Source organism: Anopheles funestus, chromosome 3RL (genome assembly GCF_943734845.2).
Source record: "Anopheles funestus chromosome 3RL, idAnoFuneDA-416_04, whole genome shotgun sequence".
NCBI lineage: Eukaryota > Metazoa > Arthropoda > Insecta > Diptera > Culicidae > Anopheles > Anopheles funestus.
In genome coordinates this window covers 80,769,883-80,789,259 of record NC_064599.1, presented here as the reverse complement: position 1 = coordinate 80,789,259, position 19,377 = coordinate 80,769,883, and the positions used below count along the sequence as shown (strand labels likewise).

The 19,377-nt window shown below is 40.3% G+C and overlaps 1 protein-coding gene across 14 annotated transcripts in view; it reads left to right on the top strand.

The window, feature by feature from the left end:
• Window positions 1–19,377, top strand: part of LOC125769762 (uncharacterized) — a 258,686-nt gene that overhangs the window by 4,621 nt on the left and 234,688 nt on the right. For 2 of the 14 annotated variants that reach the window (XM_049438612.1, XM_049438594.1), the window contains exon 1: window positions 5,968–6,101. The exons of the other annotated variants lie outside the window; for them this stretch is intronic. The gene's annotated coding sequence lies outside the window, so the exon portion shown is untranslated. Of the gene's footprint in view, window positions 1–5,967; window positions 6,102–19,377 lie in introns of those variants that run through there. 14 annotated transcript variants of the gene reach the window in all.

Genomic DNA, 19,377 nt, shown 5'->3' with positions numbered 1-19,377 from the left:
CATGATGCATCGTCTTTCCATGGTGCAAAGACTTGCAGTAGCCGCTCTCGAAGCTCGAACCACACAATTGCTTATTATTCGTCTTCTGTGTTGATTGCATGTGCGCAAGTAAGCGCGCGTTTCTCCGTTGCGCGAAGAGCATATCCCGAAAGCACCGACAAAACCGGTGATGAAGTATTGTTTTGGAGGGGTTTTTCAATTATTTTTATTTACTCTTTAGACTATTCCATTTAGTACGAGTGCACCAGTGCACCACCACTCTCGGTATGGTTCCAGCTGAATGCATTCGCATTTGCATCGGGTGACGAATGTACGCTCACGTTGACGAATTGTCGGTTTTTGCGGGTACTTGATGGATGCCGTAATCCGGGCGTAAAGGTTTCTTCAGCGCAAGCATGATCTTTCTGCACTGTGGAATCGATTGGTACGATAAGCAACATTTTGGTTAAAAAATTTTTTAATTTAATTTTTTTTAAACTTTATTATTTTTAATTAAAATATTGTTAAAATATAGTAGAATATTTTGGGTCAATTTAAAAAAATAATTTAAAATGACCCATTTGTTTCCCAGCGTGAAACCGCGCTTAGAAAGATTTATTTCAAACAAAACAAAACGAACAGAGATTGTTCGGTTTGGAGTACGACATCAACGCTCTCTAACCGTGCCGTGCCGTCCACCATTCCACACACTAGAGGAGACGGGAACAATTAGTTAAAGTCACTCTTTTGCCATCTGACGTTTATCTTTTCCACACGACAAAGCACTGATTGCGCGGCTAGTGTTTTGCGTGTCTAGTTTTGTGATGAGTTGTTGTTTTTTTTTCAGCCACACTTTTTACCCATGCAGCACTGTGACCGAGGCGAGGTTACTAAGTGAATCAAATGTTTCATTAACAATTGCTCTTCCAGACACGATGTGGGGAAGGCTGTAGATTGGAGCAGTTGGAGATGCTTACTTTTCATTTCTATCTTCTTTTCGAGGTTCCTTCAGTTTAGCAGTTGATTAGTTGGTACAGTTGCATCATCAACGAATGAACAAACTGCATAAAATGTTTTTTGTTTTTTTTTTTATTTTACTTTTAAAGCATACAATTAGAATAGCACACAAAACCCCGTCACTCCTTGCGGGGTTTAAAAATGATGTCAGAAGGTTTTTAGGTCGGTTGGTTTATGGATTGCAGTTGATGTTCGTAATGCATTTTCGTTGTGTCGTAAATTATATCGTAGCAAAAGCGCGAAAGCTTGTGGTATTTGTGGAATGTGCATCGATCGATGCTGGCTTAACTGGTGGTTGATGCACCGCATCTCCGACCCCCATCGCAGGAAAAGGTGAAAACGGTAATAGAATAACATTAACAACAAAACAATACACTCCATTTACATCATAAATCGGTAAAGTTATGCGTAGCTGACAGAAAACTCCTCCTGTCCTGTCCTGTAGTTATTCACCGAGCGCGCTCAATTAATCCAATTGTCACCTTTTGTGGTCGTTAATTAATTGCTCCCAAAACGAGAACCTCGCACACCTCGTTTAAGGGCAACCGGCAATAATGTTGTTGATGATGGTGATGATGATGATGATGTGGTAATATTCGGCATGAAGTATAAATCGCTCGACCCCATAGGAATCTACCTCTTATTGAGACAAAACAAAAGCAAACAAAAAGAAAAGCCAAAAAAAGGGAAGGAGAAAATTGAACTTATTTCCGAGCTGATTGTTTGGAGCTGAAATTCCAACTTGCTTTCATGTGTAAGACCTGTGCCTGTGTAGTCGAGCATGATTTCGTCGTAAATCATACTTTAACAATCTTATTTATGGGCTCGTGAAAGCTTTTATGGCTCTCATTCTCTTATTTCATGCAAAGTAAATGGTGTTTTTTTGGGAGGGTTCCCTTCTATAAGGTGGGTGTGTGTGTTTTGCATCCTACAGTGTTTACTTGTTTTTTTTTTTAATATTAATAAACGTGTTGCGGAAATTGGAAAGTAATGAAAACAATTATTACTAAGAGAGAAAACAAATTAAACAACTTTAACTTCTTAAATTGAGCATGAATAAGAGGAGATGAAGGAAAATAAATATAAAAGAAGAATTTGAAAACTAAAACATATAAAAAATGATGAAAATACAACAAATGAATTGAACAAATAATAACAAAACGTTGTTGAAAATTAAGAAAACAATATAAGTATAAAAAAAATTTAAAAACTTCCTGAAAATCCTTTTTTGTGTTTTATCATTCATTTATCAGAGACCTTCATAAATGACTACTGCACTATAGCCTTTTGCTTGATGGTCAAAAATTACGGGATCGAACCCGTACCCGATGGAGGTGCCTGGTGTTTTGTACCTCTAATGATATTATGCTCCACCAGGAAATGCTTTTTTTTCGTTCTTGTTTTATTTTATTTTTCCCTGTGTTTTAGTGGCACTTTACCATGACCGGGAGGGGAGGTTTTTTTATTTATGTGGGTGTGTGCGTACGCGTCATTTTCACATCACTATTACTTAATTACCCGACGCAATCAGTTTATTAGTGAAAAGGGAAATGGATGGAATATGGTTTCGGGGTGCGTGCGAGGATAATTGGATTTTTAAAATATATGACACCAAGGGCATTGCTGACCGATCGATTTGCTGTGTTATTCGAATAGGTTGGATGGAGCGACGAAGGCGGAAGATTGAATGGCTTAGATAGGCATTTCTAATTTTGACCATGATGAACAATTTAATATGTAGGAAAAGCGGATGCGTTGGTAATTTAAATAGATTGTTATTATACATGTGTGGTTCGGTGAGCATAGTTAAGCTATTAAAATAATGTGCCTGTAATACATTAAGAAGATATAGGATTTTAATTACATTTTAGTTGTTTGCGCTTTTGCAAAATTCAACTACTGTTGTGCAGCGATTAATTAATAAATTTAGACAATAAATTAAGATTTGAGAACCCAAATTAATCCCCCCGGTTCGTAGGCTAAACCTTAATAAATGCATGTTTTGTGCAAACTTAATGGTACAATATTTAATCGATTTGTTTTGCTAACTTCTTCTGCCAGACACAATCATTTTCCGGTCAAATATGGCGTGAAAATGTCTAATTAGAACTTTATCCATCGTGTGGGAGACCACTGTCCTTTCTCTGCTGGGATGCCAAAACTCATATACACACCCATCCCAAACACACACACACACATACACACGAATTAATTGGCGTTAGTTGCTAAATGTGTTCTGGTGGAAGTTGTGCAAAAGTTTAACACGAATCGCAACGGTGCAACAGGTTAAAGTAGCTCCCCGGCAAAGGAGTGGGAAATTGGCATCTTGAAAAAGAAAGCAGAACACAATTTCTGGCACAGTTATCATGTTGAAAAGACGCTCGATGAGCTTTCCACGGTTGGTTCCAACTTGGAACTTGTTTGGATGGAAAAGCTTATCAGTGACGACACGTGTCACGTGTGTTGTTCGATGTGGTCAACCGAACAATTACGTGCGAGTGTGTAATGAAGAGCCCACTCGCTGACAGTGTGTTTTGTGTGTATTAGTTTACCGGAGTCGTAAAAAAACAGCCTCTCCACAAGGTGTGAGTACTTTGATTTGATGGTGACCCGAAACTCGTACGTTCCTAATTAAAGGACGTTGATGGTTCGTGGTTTCTCTCGTACCATGACACTACCATGTGCCATTTGCGAATGTGTCATATTTCGAATGACATTTATCATAGCGTTGAGGTAGTGGTCCAGCAGTACGCGTCTGCTTCACCAACCAGAAGTGACTGAGTGACTGCTGCAAGTGGGTAGAAATTAAGGCCTTCAGTCGGGCCTTGCGCTCATTTTAGCTGGATGTTGATGGTCGCGGTAACATGTCCCATTTCTCATTACTTCTAGCAAGTCGTTAGATGCTCGTTTGCGTTGTGTGTGATGCCTTTCATTTGCGATAAGTCCTTTTTTCTGCCTGCTAAACGCTTTTCGCGAAATGTAAGCATGGATGGGAAAGATGGTGGACGCGCGTAATGAGACATAAAAGTACACCTCGAAATGATGTGAACAGGCGGTTTTTATGAGTAAATGGAAGTTATGTGAGTGTAAGCTGAGAGGCATAAAACATCAAGAATGGTACTTGAAAGAAAAGAGAAAGGAATTTGAAAAAAAAGAAAGGTTACATTTTTTTAATTTATACAAAGTGTTGAATTAGTTTTTATGCTATGTTTATCCATATATACTATAAAGAAGCGTTATTTAACAAATATTTTTAAAATAATCATCATTCGCGCAAAACGTCATTTTATACAGTGGAGCGTCTATAATCCGGGTTCCTTTTATCCGGCTGTCCCATTATCCGTGCGGCTCGGAAATGACAGTTCCAAGGGCAAATTGACATATTAACTGCTAACCGGTGATGGCAAGAAATAAAAGTCTCAATAGGATGTGGTACAATAGGCTCCATTTCGACCAAATAGAACAGATTTATTTTGTAAAGTTCACCTAAGAATATTAACATTTAGCTTTAGAAAAAACACTAATATTTATCATTAAAAAGAGTTCGGCCTATTATCCGTGGTATTCGCTTATCCGGCAACGGCTGGGTCCCGATGAGCACGGATAATCGGCGTCCACTGTATATGTTATATACGTCCTTCTATTGCATAAATTTAGGAGTAAATAAAGTGAATGCCGTCTATACTAATTGCACTATAAGGCATTCTGTCCTTGCCGAGTCCAGGCGAGTAGTTCTAGAGTAGTTCCCATTTCTGTGATGTGCCTCATCGAACAATTAGCAGAACTTTACGGCCTTCAATAACCTAATTAAAACACAATAAACATACACCTCTTCATTTATAGCTCAACAGCTCGAACGAAACCACCACTCGTGCCATGTTGATCCCAGCTGTCCAGTACCCAATCGACCTAGCGACCCACCAAGGATGCTAATGATGCAGCAAGTGCGATGATTGATTGTGTGGAAATATGTAAATATTATTGTTTTCCTCCTTGCTAACCAAACGCTGTTTGCTTGTGCCGCTCAAGATAAGCGAACGGTTGTTGGGCGGTGATGTTCTTTCCTTCTTATTGCATTTCTCACACCGCAAACAAAACAAATTTGCATCACACCGACCAAAAAGGATGACCAGCGCGAGTCAGCCTGACGGAAATTGAAAGAGAAGCATCTTCCCAATGGCCCGCGGTGGGAAACACCACGGTTGGTTGGATTGTTTGTTTTCCTTGCTGCTTCGCCTGAATGTAGTCCAGCCGGAATGCAGCAAGATAGTATTTCACGATAGACGGACGCTCGAGATAGTAAAAGAACGGTGCAAAAGATGCAGAGCGAAACAATTTATTATCCAACGGTGTGTTACCAGTGTTGCCAGCGATATTTTGCAATAAAGCTCGCGTAGCAAATTCTCACACAAAACCACGCACGCACACTGGTTTGTGCCATTTTACCGGTGTGTTGTTTCTAATTACCCAACAACTATTCGAGTGTGTTTATTTTTTCGGTTAAGCAGAATAATTTTTATACGAGCAAGAGAAAGAGAGGGAGAGGGGGAGAAACAAAACAAATGCCCTCCACTTATTTGCTGTCCGTGTTTCATCGTGCAACGGTTGCATTAATTAGAACTAGAGGCACTCAATGGTGGCAGTATATAATAAAAGAATGCAAAAAAAGCTCATTTATTTTCCACTGTCAGTTGGGAAAGGAGGAAAAAAAAAACAAACAACCTTTTTACACAGTTTTACTAACTCTAACCCGGTGGCCCCACCCGTTTCACAATGCTTCAATGCAAATGGTGACAAAACCGCACTAGCGCACTAATTGGTTTTGAAAAATGACTGTTTTTGCATTAGCGCGTGGAAAAAAAAGTTAAAAGTGGAAAATGTTTTTTTTCTAGGTTGTTTTGTTGCTTCGGAAAGAAAAATGTAACCCCGGCCCGGTTGACATGGTATTCATTTAGTGGTCCGTCCCGGTAGTGATTAATGAGGAATTTGTTCGGTGTGCTCTGCTCCGTTCACTAATGATTTAAAACCAATAATCCTCTTGTCAAGTTAAGTGGCTAATATGTGTTTTTTTTGCTTTTAGTTGTGGAAAAGTGTCTCCTGATTAGGTATGTAAGCATGTTTTCAATGTCAGAATAAAGAAGATATTGCTTTTTTATCTTGTGTTTAAGTACAAACGTTTTTTCAGACTTATTAGCAATGCGAAGAGTATACTTTTAGGCGCCTTTTTATACATATTGTTAAATACTTAATCTCACAAAAAAGAAGCTTCGTATAAAGCAAATGGTAGACATAATGTTTCCTTATCACGAAAGGTTAATTTTTTTGTAGTAAACGTAGTTTTCCAATTTGTCAGAGTGGATCTTTACACTAGAACCATCGACTTTTTCCGTCACTTACTGAATTCTTTTTCTCAGAAACAGTAGATTTAGCTTTTCTTATTTTTTTTCGTGAGTTCTCCATCAGATCTAGAATTAGTCTAATATCGAAGTCAGTAAGCTAACCTCAGCATAAACGGTTCCATTAACATTCAGCAAACGCGAAACGCACCCACTCTTCGCTACAGCTCGTATTGGCGAAAATGGTAATTATGGTGCGTATTTTAGATTTATTCTAGCTGAATTAACTTAATTAGATGCATCGTGGCTTTAGCACCCATTGGCTTACCCAAGTTTACCCTCGCGGGGAAAAGGTTCAATGAATCGTATCATCTCGGAAGCGTTTTAGCCTAAGGAGTTGCTAAAACGGTGGCGCACAATATGCCCCCGGCGAATGTGTGTGTCTGCATAATGAGAGTGCATTGGTGCTGCAGGATGAGCATCTATAATCAATTTTCAACCGTTCATCGATGCTTCGGTGGCTGATCATTAAAAACCTGGCGGGTAAAATGGTTTCACACGAGGTATTTTTGTTATATGTACCTAGGAACTGATTCAAATATTGACTTATAAAATTTTCCTACTTTGCTTTACTTTATTTTTCAAATCATAAATATTTTTCTAGAACAAATTAATTTATGTAAAAAAGTTCTATAAACTTTAAAATTATTCTTATACTCATTTTCAGTTTGATAAAAATACTTTTAATGTGTAAAATATCCTCTGAAGCTTCAAATAGCACGAATAAAATTAATATCACTCATTATTATGGTGGAGTTCGTAAGGCCATAACTAAAACAATGCGGTATGTAATACTGACAGTTAGTAAAAAAAAGCCATCACGTTGATGTATCTACATTCGTTCAGTGCTTGAATCAAAGCGAATCCCTTCACAAAGCAAATCCTATGGTCCCGTGAGAATTTTAATCCTTAAATATGGCAACCCATTCAATTAGCATTTATCGTTAATTTTTATCATCCATCGCCGTGAAAGGTTTAGCGACTGGAGATGGCTCTCCTGTTCGGGTTGATTGATGAAAACGAGCCTTTCGCGCAAAAGTAAAACCCAACAGTACAGTAGGAAAAAAAGAAAGGTACGACGTGGGGCTTTTGTCCTATCGATTGATCCGTTTGCTGGAGGTTTTGTGAAAGAGGGCGAAGAAAACATTTCCGCAGCCAGCCCTAATGGTTGGGGTGGGGTAGTAGCTTGGGTGATGAAAAACATACCACCTTCCCCCACTCAAGGTAGTACAGCCACAAGGGTTGGGAAATGATCAGATAAATGGAGCAATTTATAGGGTCATTAATTTTGGGCCAAATTCGAATTTTGTGGAAGCAGGTTGGGTCTGAGTGTGACTGTGCCCCCTTTTACCGACTACTACTACTACTAATAGTGACGAATTGGGCACCTTACTTCGAGCAGGGAGAAAATAAAACAAAAAAAAAACGCTCGGTGACATATACCAAACCGTTGGTGGTGTTGGTGGCTCAGTCAGGCGCACTTTCCATCTTCACCACGATTTAGGAGCTATTCAAAGGAAGGATGAAAGTGATTTTCCTTGTACACGTCGTTTCCCGATTGCGATTGCCGGTATGGAGGTTGTTTGAAAAATTAGCACCGGAAGCCATTTCTCGAGCCCATTCAACCCCCCAGACGGACTTGTAACGGGGCACACATTTGCCTGTCGGGGAGTTGTTTTTTGTGTGTGTATAAATATATTACATTCCGCACGTCATCGACCTATCGCAACGTTAACTGGATGAAGATGGTACAACGATGGGGGAAAATGCGAGAAAGCCTCTTCCTTTGGCCGCGCAATAAAAACAGACATTTTCCATCTCGAAAGGGGTCTTTAAGGGCTGGTAACTGTTTGCTTCCACATAAAAGCACGATAAATTAGCAATTGATCTTTGATACACGTAACTGCGTGTAGATTGGAGCATTCCCATCACACGGGAGAATAGATTTGAATCGTTTTACTCTTGGAGGTGGAAGCTTTTGCGGAAAATTTGTGGAAAACTTCCCGTTTCTAGTGGTCGCGATGGCCATAAATATTAAATTTCCATCACCCTAGCCTATGCTGGAGGTTATCACGACTTGGTTACAAAACGGTGACATTAATACGTTTTTTGGCTCGTTTGTTAATCACTTGCGCATTGCTGATGACTACCCACGGCTGTACATAGACACGTTTTTGGGGGGTGATTAGAAGACGAATGTTTTATGCGCTCAAGCAGGATGGTTTGCAGCTTGAGTATTTTATCGTGAGAAAATAAATAACGTTTTACCTTCCATTTGGAAATCGTTGATCGTGAAACAATGTATTGTTTTCCATTAAGAGATTAGCGATTGAGTAATGTAACTTTATGCAGTTTTTCGATCGGTTTCATGGTAAATTATGTACATGAATTCAGAAATCTAACAGTTTATAGACAGTGTAGCGTCGATTATCCGTGCTCAGAGGGACTCGGCCCCTGCCGGATAAGCGAATGCCACGGATAATAGTTTTTTAATAAAACTAAATGATAATATTCTTAGGTGCACTTTGCATAATAAATCTGTTCTATTTGGTCGAAGTTGAGCCAATTGTACCATTTCCTATTGAGTCATTTCCGAGCCGCACGGATAATGGGACAACCGGATAAAAAGGTACCCGAATAATCGGCGCTCCACTGTAGTTTATAGTTTAATTGATAGTACGGGTTTCTGTCAAAAAGTCGACTAAAAATGTCAAACGGTATGTCGACTCTAAACGATATTTTTTCCCTCTGTCGACATAAGAGGAGTTTCGCAATACACGGATCATCGCAGCTTTCAGCGATTCACTATCACTATGTATCTTCACTATAAAATGGCACGTATTTGCAATCCATTTAACTATAAGTCACTTAAAAAATATAGCTTTGTCCGAATGACATTTTTTTAAAAGCAAATTAATTATCCATTGCAGACAAATGCGCCCCCTCCACCATCCAAACGAAATCATGGCAAAAGTTTTGTTAATAAATCTTTTCAATCACAAACTTTCCCCATCACCCGTCAGGCACAATGGCACAACGTTGGCCATTATCCTTTCGCACCTCGCCATGCATTGCTTAGCCGCTTTGCGTCTAGCTGTCGGAACCTTTTCAATTATGGAAAAATATAAAATTAAAACTAATTCTCATCATAACCTTTCTCGTTGTCGTCGACGTTGCGGTGACAGTCAGCTCTCTTTCTCTCTTTATTTCCCTCCGTGTAAGCTATCGTTTGGTATGGCGACTTTTACTCAACCAAACCACAGGATCCAAGCATTGCGATTGCACATCCCACACTCACACATGGGTCACCGTACGGAAGGTTGGAATGTTGGACGGATTTTTATCATTAATTCCCACTGTCCTTCTGCATTAGCAGAATCGCCACCTAACATCTGCGTCGGGCACAAGGGTTGTCCGTAGCAACGTGGAGTTATGCGATGTTGTTGCCCTTCGCTTATCCATCCACGCCCTGCTGCTGGGGACGTTTGTTTTTTTTGCCACCCCCCTAGCGGCCAGGATGTAAAGCCACGGCCACGTATCAGTGAAAAGGGGTTTATCTAAACCGGTTTTGATGGATGGCGCCCTTCCAATCGGTGCAAAGTTGGCGCCGGACATAAATATAAACAGAACCTAAATTAAACTTTTCTAATTTCATACTTTATTTACTACTGCTGCTGCTCCAATTATTCAGCCACATTCGCTCGTCTCTATAGCAAATGCGGTGCTGCACTGGACACTCACACATGCGGCCAGTAGGGGTGTGTAATTTATTGAAGGTGATATTGCTGAGGTTAAGTTGCGATGGAAAAGGCGGTGAGAAAAAAAAATGCGAGAAGATAAAAACCAAAACGAACCATGAGAGGATGAAAATTGAAGACCTCCGACACGATAAGGGAATTCATCGGCTGCCAAGAATTAGACGGGTTTCCTGACGATACGCCGCAACGGTGCACGGAAAAGCATGGGCAAAGATTTTCCGGTCTGCTCGAGAATCGCGATAGCTGGCTTGGAAGGGGTGAAAACGTGAAATATTTATGAAGCAGCGCAGTGTTTATGTGCGTTTTTTTTATTTTGTTTCCCGCACGTTTGTGCTTGGAACTGGATGTGGTTGGTATCTGTGGCACTATTTATCACTGCAATATTAAATTACGAGCTGCAACTGCACTGAGTAAACGTACATCAAGCGTGTGAGTGACGGTTGAAGGTTTTGGGGCGTCATTTAAAATGAGGTCTGATTTGTGTTTTGTTGTGTTTAGTTAAGTTTCCTGTCAGTTTGTAGAGTATTGAAAAGATTTAAAAAAATATTTGTCATACTTTTTATGTTAATAAGCTTCTCAGTATCATAAGTTTGTTGTACAGTGGAACGCCGATTATCCGTGCTCATCGGGACTCTGCCGATACCGGATAAGCGAATATCACGGATAATAGGGTCAATTATTTTTGTTGATATATATTAGTGTTTAGTGTGTAATGGGTAGACTTTTTTTATAAAGCTTTAAATATAATATCAATATAATATATATTAATAAATTTCTCCTTCGGAACTGTCATTTCCGAGCCGCACGGATAATGGGACAGCCGGATAAAAGATACCCGGATAATCGGCGCTACATTGCACTTAGGTTCATATGAGGAGCTCCTTTTATTTCTTTTGAGCGCTGAGCTACCTTTTTGGTCTAATGACCTCTAAAGTCACGCAAGCCATTTCTCACGTAGCCGAGAGTCCTTGCTACGATGGGACGGTCCGAATGGGATTTGATACCCGGCCCTGTCGTGTGGAACCGGCACATACACCGCCGAAACGCCCTCTTGAGCTTTATTTTTGGAACTAAATGTTTCTTCAGGTTTTACATATTTTATGTATTCTCTTCCCCCACACAATGTTTTTATTGGAACAAAAAAATCTTTGTCTTGCCACCTTCCTTGAGGTACTTCAGGTAATTCGTCTTCTTAAAAGGCTCACTACAGGAAAAGCCTTTCGCAAGTTTCTGAATGGAAACGATAAGTAATTGTTAATGTGTTTCACCTAGAGAATCAGTACCCGAAAATAACTCTTTCAATACTTCCCACGTAATGTATCGTCTTCTTTCCATCGCCCATATTCCCCTTCTTCTCTTACTCCAACTCCCTCATATAAAAGCCTCCATCATCATCACCTCAGTTTTTGCCGGGACGTATTATCTACGTGCATAAACATTTATCATACGAGAGCGCACCCGAAAATGGTTGCATTAATGAAATTTAATTAAAAGATTATCGGAAAGCTTCATAAATATGTAATCGATGCTTCGGGGCTGTACATTACCAGCAAAACGGTAAGGATGTGTAGGCAGTTGTTTGCTTTGTCTGCTGTCACTAACGTCCGTCCACCGTGGTGGTCCGTTGATGTAGTTTCGGGTTTCCCCTTTTATCGTGTGCAAGATACAGTCGGCGAGCCTGAGATGGTAAGATCGTATGATTTCCGGGATCCAGGTTCCAGGGAGGGGAAATTTAATGGATTCATGGATGTATGGATGTTGTGGGCTAGTAATAGTTCCAGTAAGCTCTCACAGTTCGGTTGAAACTTTTACCCACACCCCCGCTGGTGTGTGTGTGTGTGGGAGCATAAAAGAGGAGGCAAAAGTTCCATATTCTTTCCATCGGACTTGATGGACTCACCTTACCGGACAGGTTTTTCGCAGGAACTGATAAGATAAAGTCTACCCGCCCCGGAAGTGAAAGTGCCCAATGGGCTGGGAAATGACGTACCGGAAGTTTGACGTCCAGCCTTGGAATTCACGGCGAGTGTCAGGTCGGATGCATTGGGGGAAGCGATGTGGTATCGCTGGTCGACAGGCTAGCCGTATTAATTGAAGCATCGAATACCTTTATCACGGAACTTTTCGACGTGTTCCGGGCCTGGGAATCCTTCACGTACTGTTTGGGAGGTTGGATCGTTAAATTGTTTATTTGGTTACAGGGTTTGGGGAGAACACGACTTGAGGGCGGGAGGGGTTTCGGGTGTCAATAAGGGAAACAAACGAACTCACTTTCAGGAGCTTTTCCAGGCAGGTAGCTAGGCACGTCCCTTTCTCCCTCATCCCTCACGGTCGGTAAAGATCGATAGGGTGATTAACTATTCCATCGGTGTAATCCTACCCGGGCTATTGTCAATCTGTCAGTGTACCGGGCGTCGGGGAGGGAGAGTGATTCGGCTTGATTGAGATGCCACACACCCACCAGAGTATGCCGAGCTGCGACCACAAGACGTGATGGAAAATAGATGTAGCTGTTGAATTCCCGCTCCCAGGCCAACATTACCCCGCTACGTTGCTTGTTTAAATAGCTGAAGGTTATAGCCAGTGTCCATTGCATAGTTTGCCGTGTGGATTGTATCGCTGCCCATAGTAATTGAAGGAAGTGTAACTTTTTTGCTTGCCGGAAGTGGCTTTGAGACGGGTAGTAACGGCACCAGCAGATCATCCTGAGGCAATGCGGATATTAAAAGGATGTCTGAGCAGGTAGAATTTGCCTTGTTTTTGTTACAGTAACCTTATCGAACGTCAGTCATACTTCGACTCTATCGTTGATCGGATTGAGATCATAAACAATTTGAATGGATTATGAAGCTTTAAAGTTATGAGAATGGGAAAATGTGTAGTTTTATGGCTAATAAAACAATTACTAATGCTTTATAAAATAGGTGAAAAGATCCGCAATTGTATCTTCAAGATCGAAAGACAGTTATGAGAATATTACGCCTAAAGGTATGCAATTCGAAGTGAAAAATAGTTTTAACTGTTGTTAACTGAATGTATAGTAGTTTTTTTCAAAAATTAAATATGTTTCGCTTTGGGATCAAATCCCAAACATGTGTTAATGTATTCGTAACTTATGAATAAAACAACATTTTCATAAAGTTGTCAATAATCTACTCCTTCCATCGCAAAGGCGCACTTTCACATCCTTGCCTACGGGTTCACGCAGCAAAAGCCAGTGAAGGAATGTTGGTAATAATATGATGATTTTAATGCGATTTTGATGTTCGCTCTATCGCAATCCGATGTCAAGAGGACAGTTTCATAATCGGTTTTGTGGAGTGTGGAGAGACAGGTAGAGGGATAAATATGACAAGGCTTGTTAGTTTCGTTGGTTTCGCATATCCTGCCGGAATGGGTTTCTTTGTGCAAAGATCCAGAAGTTTGATATTATCATTTATGTGGTCGGGTTTTTGGTGTGTGTAGAGGTTTAGCTAGATTTATGTTGGGTGCAGTTTGATGAGCGTGACAAAACGCCTCTGTCCTTTAACGGTGCAGAGCGAACGGTGGAGATGATGGTGAAGCGAATGGTCAGCACGGTGTGATGTTTATTATTTATTCATGCTGAGGATTATTTTCACTCCGGGAGCGTATTTTGAACGAGCATCATTAGGGTTGTTCGGGAAACGGTATGTATTACTCTTGGTCGGTCGTATGCTAGTGTGGGTAATGATGTCGTTGATGACAGTAATGCTGTTAGAGGATTAGCTGGTGCAACTTCTACAGGTTCTGATGGTCTTTCCATTGGCTTTAAGAGCTTCTCAAAGCCAATCGGTGGGTTTTGAGAGACAAGGTTGATTGTGAGAAAGTGATATTAAGGTAAATATTATAATTTATTGAAAACTCTTTATTCTTTAAATGTTTCTAATGTTACACGATAAAGTATAATAATTTCTAAATATACTTCAAAAACATAATGCTACTTATAAGAGCTACAACATTTAAAAAAAAAGCGTTGTACAACGTACTTCTGACAAAAAAAAACAAAAGCTCACGCGCTTTATTCCACTGCAAAGGAGCATTCTCTGCTGAATATTGCATCAGTTTTGAGCTACTTGTGTCTACACTTTCCCCATTCCGTCGGCAAAAAAAGGTCAGGCTTGCAAACATAAAAGCCACGACGCCAACACACGCCATACACATACTTTTACGTGATTATGGCAAAAACGTGAAAGTGAAAACTCGCTTCTCGCTGCTTCTTAGTGCAAGGTCTTGAAGTGCTGCTTCAACGGCACTCACTTCACCTTTCACTCATATTCACTCACCCGCAGTAAATAAACTACCAGCAGAGCATAATTGAAAGGAGCAACAGTGCAACAGACAAAAATAAATCAGCAACTGCATCCTCCCGGGTCTTTGGATGAAGACGATGGTCGAGAAATTCCATTACGTCGACTTGGCTGCACCGGCTGGCAGTAGTCATGGAGACGAGTGTGACAGTGTGGAGACAAGCGGTCGCAAGCATCCTTCCACCAGTAGTGACACATTCCATTTCCGGCGACGACGACGACACAGCATCTGAACAGTCGTGCAACGAAGCTGACTGTAATGGTTGATTGAAGTGCCAAGTGAATGCACCGTGTAAGTGCATATGCATTATTCGGTCGCTGTTTTTCCAACAATTCGCACGCCAACGGCAGCCACACTGTTCTCCTGCTCATCCATTCACATTAGCACCGAAGGTACGGTGGCGTGAAGTGTGCTCTGGCACTGTTTGAAAGATGCACCAGGGACCAGGGGCAGCGGTTGGATGGCATCGGCAAGTGTTAAGCATTCAATTTGAATATGAATATTTAATAATGCCGCTTCGTGTTGCATTATTCAGCAAGTGTTCTTCGTTTCTAACAAGAGCGAAAAAAATCATTCACATGAGAAGCGAAAACCTATGACGTCAAAAAAAAATGGTATGTGAACGAATGTTTTACACAGTCCCCATACATGGCTTTTATAATGTACGACCAATACAAATGGTCAATGGTTTTTGCAAAAGTTTTGACGGGAAGTTAGTGTTTAACTTTTTAACTGACAGGCTAAACATCGAGGGAGGTTTGTTTTAGTGGTTGCTCTTTTGGGGGAATACATTATACATGCCGGATTCAAATTTCACTGTAAACGTGTTATTCAATGTACGGTAAAAATAATAAACTGATAGGAAGATGTTTGAGTGGATGAAAAATTCATAAAACTTTTGATTTCCATTGAAGCTTTTAGCTTAATTTAATTGCTTCTGTATGTCATCTAAGTGTATCGAATATGAAGAACGACGTGCATTAGAATTTGGAAAAATAATCCACAACTCTTTGCATTTTATGAATGTTTTTGACAAACTAAATGCACTAAAAGCATAAAAATAACATATTTTTTTATAATTCTATGTTGCATTACTGCACAACAACAATTCACAACCGTCGCGCCATCGTGTCGATCGCTGGTGTGACTACAGCTTCCGGCCAAGTGCACCAAAACATGCACATAATTTTCACCCAAGTTTTCGCTCTCACTTTATGGTTTCCGGGCGAGACCGGGGAACCGAGAGAAGCCATGCGTGACAAGCTAGAAAAATAATGTTGTTTCGAAAGAAATTTCTTTCGGAACGTAAGCGATAGGAAGAGCTAGCGGAACCCGTTGGTTGGATTTGTTTTTCTAGCTCACAATCAGTGATAATAATAGTAGCCTGTCCGTTCTTAGACAATGGAGTTGCGATGGGACGTAATTCAAGTTTGACGATTGAAGCGATATAAATTGAAAAGTTGGCAATTGATAGCTAATACAATTTAATAGATTTGTTTTTGGTTCGTAACAATGAACCAAAATATAGTATATATAGAGAGAGAGATATATAACATAGACAACTTTTGAGAACAAATATAGAAAATCGAATAACAAATAGAAATAACATAAATATTATTTAAGAAAAAAACAATAATCTGTATTAAATAACTAAATTAAATGTTAAGACATTATAACATCAAACAAAATTTGAAAAATAATAACGAAAAGTACACAATTGAACAAGAAGACAGATATGAAGATGAGGAATACAAATTACATCAAATCGAAGAAAAACATTGTACGCATAAAGCAAAGAAAAAGTTAAAGAAATAGGACAAAAGAGAGGAAAACACGGAAGAAAATAAAAAGTATTTAATAAGTTCAATTAAGTGTGTTGAATATATAGTATGTAATTCATTCTATGGCTTAAGAAGAATAGTGAAACAAAATCCTATTTGTATAGGAACATTCAACATTTTTTAAAAATTAAATCCATTTTTGTTCGTTTTCGATATTGGGACAAAAGTAGAGTACTGCACACTCTTTTGTTCAAAAAAAAGAAAAAAATGTCAAAAAGAAAATTGTTACGCTGGCTTCTATGCGTCTGCAACTTCTCGTGGGATGCAGGACTTTCAAGAAATTTCCATGTCGAAATGAAAAGAATGAACAGAGTAGAGAAAAAGAAACAACAGCAAACAATCTAGATGACCCTTTGTGCCGGTTTCAATAGCATTCCTTCAAATGCAAAACGGACCCCGCCAGGAAATGGGTCCACTTAAGGGATGCAGGATGCAGCACTGTTGCAATTGAAATCGAGTGCACTCGGTGCCAGCACCGAACGCCCATCGTCCAATCCCGGATGAAGTGTGTCAGTTGCATTCCGTGTCCAAAACCGTCCAACGGGGGGTGGTTTCGGCGATGCCAGTGAACGGTAATGGTGAGCTTAGTTGCAAGCCATTGTAGTGAAAACGGTCGTTCCGCCGCTGTTCCTGTCGCTGGGATGAATGCATCGATGCATGTTTTCGATTGTCGTCAATTCTCGGGTGGTGTGTATGTAATGGGCAAGTACACGTTCAAGCTTGATAGCATCGGTACGTTATATGTAGATTTCCGTGTTACAAAGTCAGCGGTGTGGATCCGTTACGGTTGAACAATCTGCGAAGTTAACTGTTCAAAAAAGGATTCCAGCTGAGCGTTTCAAATCTTCGCTATTGCCTCCTCTCTACTGTTATGTTTATTACCTATGCATCAACTGCCGTAACTATTTAGTATAGCTAGTACAAAGGCTTTGTTTTCATTTTACAAAATCATTTTCAAGGTATTTTACATAATAATCAGTAAAAAACACGTATTAAGCCGTTTTGTAATTCGAATTGCATAAATGTAGGCGTTTTACTTGGAATTATAGTTTTTGAGATTAAATCTTTTCTACGATCGCAATTGTTGATAGAAAAATAAAATTTAAAAGGAAAAAGAGGAAAAAATAACAGGAGACGCTTGACTTCACCTTTTCGACAAAGCGAACAAAGAAGCACCATGCTTGGGGGAAGAGTTTTACCGAAGGTCAAACTAAAACAAAAAACCCCCCTGGAAAAAATAGGAATAAGCATTTTCAGATGCAACGGTTTTGAAAAATGGTTTCCGCAGCGTTGGCCATTTTCGTTTTCATTTACTTCACCCCCAAAAATGGGGAGTAACAAACAAAATAGGACAGTTGCGTTTTAAGTTTCGCAGAAGGCGTACGTGCTGCAGTGGTACTTAATCATATTGCCAACGAACGAACCGTGGTTTGTCTCGATTTGCCGTTTTAGCTTTTTATTCACTTCCTTAGCAACGTTCGTACACAAAAAATCATACACAAATTACGTCCGGCGAACCGCAAAACCCGTAGCGACGGTTTTTGGCGCCCCCGAAAAATCGTGAAGGCGTTAAGAACGCAACCGATTGCCGGATGGAGACAGTCGTAGAAATTGAATTTCATCGTAGTCTGTACACACTTTCCTAGCGGGAAAGACCCCTGTTGGGTAGTATCGTTTATTATCGGCTGTTTCAAATGGTTTCTTTATCCCATTGCTTGGGGAAAATGAAAGGAACTCCTTACAGCACACCTACAGGGTTCTAGGTTTTGCTTAACCAATCGATGATTACTTTTTCAACCACCCTCTAGAGGACAGGTCGACGAAGAAGGGAAGTCTGCACTTAAAGGGTGTGTTTGTATGCGTGTCGTTAGAGGGAATCGTGCACACATTTTTCGCATCACTCCACAGGGAAACATCATCATTTCCCTTACCCAGGTACGGTGAAAACCCTTCAGTGAGATGGCGCTTGGTGCGCTGTAGGGTGCAAGATTAAAACGGTCCATCTCGTTACTGTAAGCCACGAGGGTGTTTAAGTGATATTTTAAGACCTTTTAATGGTTTTGATGGTAGAGTGTATTTCATCATAATTGTGCACCCTGTTAGCGTTTATTACACGTTCGTTCGCTCGACGATTTGGCCTATGAGTGAATGTTTCAAAAAAAGCGGGATCGGCTAAGTGGTCGCACTTGAGGTTGCACATGAAGAAATAATAATTTACGCATGATTGTACAACCGTGAGCGATTAAAACAATCTGCGTAATGTGAGTGGTGTAAAAATAAATAATAATAAAAAACAGCACATCTCCTGGCAGGTGGCCACCACAAACCAAGACCGAGCATGCGAAAGATTATCTCATCCCCACGAATTGGGGTGGTTGTAAAGCTGGTGGTGGCGACGGCATCAAGGGGATTAATCTGAAGCTCGTACCAATTAAAATGAAACCGCAGACGGGTAAGATGCAAACTATAATTGGAAGCTTTCCTTCACCGTTGCCACCGGCGCCACTGGGATGCAAAAAATCGTGCAATATCTCATTAGAAAATGCATCCCCATCTTAATGCGATGGTGAGCCTTTTCTTCCATTGGAATTTGTTACGTTCTTACACCGAAACAAACCAAATGTATCTGCACATTATTGGGTTGGTTTCCTGTGGGTAATGGTTATTATAACAAGCTATGGTTGTGGTTTGAACGAAACAAATTAAAAGTATCACCGCGCGTTCCATGCCTCCTAAACCCCTAAGGCCTAAGGTCAACCAGGAAGCAAAGGTTATGCTGGTGGTTCTGGTGCTGGTTTGCTGACGAGTTTAACCCGCTTCCTAAGGTGAGAGGTTCAATTTTCAGCAAACAAATAATTTACCTTTGTTTATGGTTCACTCCAACCAAGCTGGGCGTTTTTTGGGACGGTGGCAATCCGTTTGAAAGGACCTAACTTTCGCTCTGCCCGAGGTCCCCCATCGGGCGCTTAGCAAGGATATCTATCTGTTTATTAGAAAATGTATCTGGCAAACGAACGGGCGATATGTGCACTGTTTCTGCATATAAATTAAGTTCGT